Source organism: Acomys russatus, chromosome 31 (assembly GCF_903995435.1).
Source record: "Acomys russatus chromosome 31, mAcoRus1.1, whole genome shotgun sequence".
Lineage (NCBI taxonomy): Eukaryota > Metazoa > Chordata > Mammalia > Rodentia > Muridae > Acomys > Acomys russatus.
Window position 1 is genome coordinate 16,342,634 of NC_067167.1, and position 4,979 is coordinate 16,347,612.

Below are 4,979 nucleotides of genomic sequence, written 5' to 3' on the forward strand. Positions count from 1 at the left end.
TGCTTGTGGTTACCTGCTCTCCGACATGCAGTCATCTCAGTTTATGGTGATGCTACTAGGGCGGTGAGGGTCAAAGCCTGGGCCCCCCTAGCGGCCGTAATAAGCCAGCCCCAGCCACTCATTCTCAACGGGCCAATTAAAGAGACAAGCAGTAGTGAGAAGCAGAGAAAGATTTATTCCACATGGCCACCTGGGGAAGAGGCCCAAAGAAAGAGGCTCAATCCCTCCCACACCCCTGCTCCCTCACCCTCTCCCTGCCCCTAATCTTCAGAGTTCTGAAGGCTTGAGGTTTAAATAGAGGGCAAGAGGCATGCATAAATAGATCCGCAATCCAGGTCAGGGTGTGATCCCAACCAGCATTGCCTACCACTGCCCCCTCCCACAGGGAGTTCTGACAAGTTGTCAGAACTGTGTCAGATCTCTTCCTGGAGACAAGTCCCTCCTTGGGCGGCATCAAGACTCAGCCTTTTCCTGCTCCTAGCATGAGTCCTAGGAAATATGTGGAGTTTAATCTTCTGTCCCCTTCTTTAGTTCAATTCCCTTCACTGTGGTGGGTCAGGGAGGGACCAATCCTAGGTGGCTCCTACCAAATTCGCAAAAGCCCTACCCTCCATTGCCTGCTCTGGTGTGCGACTTCTGGAACATTCCATTGTTGCTTTTGATCCTACGAGGAAGGATCTGAATGAGAAGCTGCCCTGCTCTCTGCTCAGACACAGATGGCAACCCAGGTCTTTAGCCACCCTAAGACTGTCAGGGACAAAGAGCTGGCCAAGTGGACCTGCTGCTGTCAAGATACTGAGCGAGAAGCTTTCTTGTATGCTGCTGAAGAAACACTGTCAGGCAAGGATGCTAAAGCACCAGGAGACATTAACAGAAAGTCTGATTATCTTCCCACTAACCACCCCCCCCCAGCCCCCACCCCCCAAATAACCAGTTTACCATATTGATGTCATTCAGTGGAGAAGAATGCAGACACAGCTGCAGGGGAAACAGCCTTGCGGGGAGGGGGGTCAGTGTTATTTTAATGGATTTAGTGGTGCTTATGGTATTCTAAATCGGATGGGCTACAAGACCTGATATATCTTTCCCCAGAACAGAGCTGACACTGCCTGGTTGGATTTTTAAATGAAGACAGACTACTGGTCGTGTTGAGTGGCACTATCGGCCAGTTTCATTTGTCAGCAGGGACTTGGCCCCTGTGGAGAGGCACTGAGAGGATGACTAATCCTTAAGATTAGTGAGCTGAGTGTACTTCCTTCCAGCAGTTTTCTTTCTCAATTTCATGAATGGTCACGCTTACTTCCGGTGTGACTGTGACTAAAAAAGTCGTGAAGAAGAAAATCATTTTTCACTCTTGGTCTTTCTGGCTTCCGAAGCATGCTGGGGGTGGGCTCTGGTTCCTGTTGCCTGGGAAGTTACAGTTACTACCTAAGTGTTACAGAGTACCCAGGTCCCCGCAACTTTCCAGGTTCTTGTGGCCTAGGCCACAGAATTGGACAAGGGACAGAAACATTGTTAGAAATGGAAATAGAGACAGGCTGTCATCATTTTAAAAAAAAGAAAGAATGAGACACAAGAGATCTTATATGGAGAGATTTATTTAGGGGAAGGAAAAGGAGAGGAGTTAGGGCCTGAGTGAGCCATGAGAAGGGGGGGAGGGGAGGGAGAGAGAGGGGGGAGGGGTAAGGGTGGGGGGTGGGGGGTGGGGGGTGGGGGGTGGGGTTTGTGTGTGTGTCAGGCTAAGTGGATCTGCTTGTGAACTAACCCAGGTTATTTAGGAAGGAAAAAGCGGTCCCTAGAAACAGAGTAAGCTTGTGAACTGAAAAAGCAGCTCAACAAACCAAAACCCCTCTGGACCTTGAGACTTGGGTCATCTAATGCAATACTTGTCTGCCCCACATTTGAGGACCACAGGCATCTCCGTGCGCTCTGCTCTTTGAATGTAGCCCAGGTGGGGAAGGGTTTCTCTTTCTCTGCCAACTGGCTTCTTTTACATGTTACTTTAATTCTTTCTTTCCTGTTCCAAAAAGCTTGATTTTTACTTGGGAGGGGCTCCAGGTTGGTTACAAAGATGCCTTAGTGGCTTGAGAGGTTCATTTAGGAGGAGGTGCTAAGGCTGGCTGGTGCGGAGCTGAGGGGGGAGCCCCGCCCCCCCCCCAAGGCGGGGAGGCCTCCTAGTTGTGCTTAAGAGCGAGCCGCTCAAAGAGAGACTCGCCCAGCGATGCCTGTGGCATGCCAGTCTGCGTTGGCTGCGGCCCAGTCACCTGACGGATGTTGGTCAGGTTTTTGCCCGTCTTCTTGATGAGCTTCACCTCCTTATCCAGGAAGTGGTTTCCCAAGAAATCGCAGCGATGAGAATCTACGCGAGCAGAACGTGGGGAATGAAGATCCAAGAGGGCCTGGCAGCTTCCATGGCCTCCTGGGTTTTGCCCCACTCATCTTGAGATGGCTTCTGCACATCTTGGAAGAGTGCATGGCCCCCGCAATAGTTCTGCAACCCAAGGAGACGCTAGGCGCCCTCATGCTTCTTGGCCTTGCGGAAAAAATGACCTACACCCTCCCGAGCCACGTCATCCCGATCAAAATGGTAGCCCAGAGAGGGGTAGGTATAGGAGGCCCGCAGGTGCAAGTTGACCAGGCGGTTCACGGCAGCTTCCACTACGGTGGAATAATTCGGACGAATCCCGGAGCTCATGGCGGATTCGCTTCACGCACGCACACACGCACTCACGCACACACACACGCACGCAATATGGAGCTAACCTCAAAGAGTCGGGGCAGGCTGGTCCTAGGAGCTGAGCGTGACGAGGAGATGCTCCATGAGGCTACAACTGAAGAGACTGTAAGGCGGAGGAAGCTAACAAAGAGGGAATCCTCGATCTGTTCCGCCCAAACACTGTTGAAACAAGACCCAGATCCATGGGACCTCCAAGGAGCCGCTCTACATGTCAATCTTTTTGTTTGTTTTGTTTTTCAAGACAGGGTTTCTCTGTGTAGCCTTGGCTGTCCTCGACTCACTTTGTAGACCAGGCTGGCCTCGAACTCACAGCGATCCGCCTGCCTCTGCCTCCCGAGTGCTGGGATTAAAGGCGTGTGCCACCACGCCCGGCTCTACATGTCAATCTTAATACAGATTTCTCCAGGCTCTATAGGGGCAACTCTGCTACCACCAAGGAACTCAGATTCACTCCTAGAACAAAAGTGTCTTGTGCCATAAAAATGACGCAGTAATAAGGTAGAGTTGCCTGGTTTCTTTATGTGTGTATGTACATGTGGGGGAGGATGCCCCTGTGTGTGTTCATGTAGAGGCCAAAGACAACCCTAGGTAGAATTCTTTAGGTGCCATTCACCTTTTTGAGATAAGGTCTCTCATTGGCATGGAACTCACGAAATAGGCTAGGCTGGCTGGCCAGGAAGACTCCGTAGACCTACCTGTATCTGCCTCCTGAGCACTGGGATTACAAGGACACGCCATCAAATCTGGCTTTTATTTCAGTGGGCTCTGGGCCTTGAACTCATGTCCTTGTGTTCACAAGGCAAGTAAGTGCTTTTACCACCTCAGTCCAAGTTGACCCATTTCCAAACCGAGTGAAGAAAGCAGTCTGGTGACCATCTTGGCTAACTCATTCACATCTTCTTCCCTTACATAAGAAGCAGAAGCCGGGCGTGGTGGCACACGCCTTTAATCCCAGCACTTGGGAGGCAGAGGCAGGTGGATTGCTGTGGGTTCGAGGCCAGCCTGGTCTAAAAAGTGAGTCCAGGACAGCCAAGGCTACACAGAGAAACCCTGTCTCGAAAAACCAAAACAAACAAACCAAACAAACAAAAAACAAAAAGAAAAGTGGAGAACATGGAGAAGATAAGGATGGGCCACAGGCAGACAGGTGAGGCTACATGTCGTGGACTGGTAATCTCCACAGCTCTTCATGCTACAAGGCCATCCATGCTCACACTGCTGCTTCTGCATGTGGTGACATTGTCCAGCACAGCCCCATGCTCTAGTCATTTCTCGCCCCTCCCTCCCCCTCTCTCTATTCCTCCCCCTTTCTCTATCCCTCCCCCCTCCTCCTTTCTCTGTCTTCTCTTCATATAATAGGTTCATTAAGCTATTAGTTATATGTCCTATAATTCACATATATTAACAAACTATGCAGCTCAGTGAGTTTTGGTGTTTTCTCAGAGTTGTGATACCAACACTGTTAGCGATCAGGCACCTCTACAGCCAGCTTCAGGGACTTGAAGACAACAGGACACGTCTGTCAAGATGAGACACGCTTCCACTGCCGCCCTGAGCCACATGTCCTTTCCCTGCACATACGCTGCACCATCCTGTAAAAGGACCTCCTTCTTTTCCCTCCCTCTCTCTTTTCCACCATCCCCCATCCATAGACAGCCTCTGTGTCCCCTCCCTTAATAAACCTCCCACCTAAGACCTGTCACATGGAGTGACTTTATGGGTCGCTTTGTATAGTTCCATAGCCTAAATTTCAACAAATACCACAATCGATTTGCAAAAACTTGACCTTTCAGTGTATTAAAAAAAAGAAAGAAAAGATTTGTTTATTTTACATGTGTGTATGTGTGCCTGCTTCTCTGTATGTCACCACATGCCTACAGGTGCCAACCGAGTCCAGAAGATGATGACAGATCTCTTGGAACTAGAGGCACAGGGTATTGTGAGTCATCTTATGTGGGTGCCCGGAACTGAACCCAGGTCCTCTGCAAGAGCAGCAAATACTCTTAATCACTGAGCCATTTCTCCCACCCTCTGGCTGCTTGAATTACCGACCTTATTCCTTGAGAACAAAAAGGCTGGGAATAGATGAGAACTTAGCATCGAATCCAATGATCAAGAGGAGCTTCACGTCCAGCTCAGAGAAGGCTGCTTAGCAACTGTGGCTTTGCTCTTACACCAACTTCCACTCACCGCGAAGACAAAGGGCTGCTACATGAGTGTGGTGAGAGAGTCCTTTCCTAGT

The 4,979-nt window shown here is 50.1% G+C and overlaps 1 pseudogene; it reads right to left on the reverse strand.

The window, feature by feature from the left end:
- Window positions 1-2,174: 2,174 nt before the first annotated feature.
- Window positions 2,175-2,695, reverse strand: LOC127183788 (ferritin light chain 1-like; annotated as a pseudogene).
- Window positions 2,696-4,979: the final 2,284 nt, after the last annotated feature.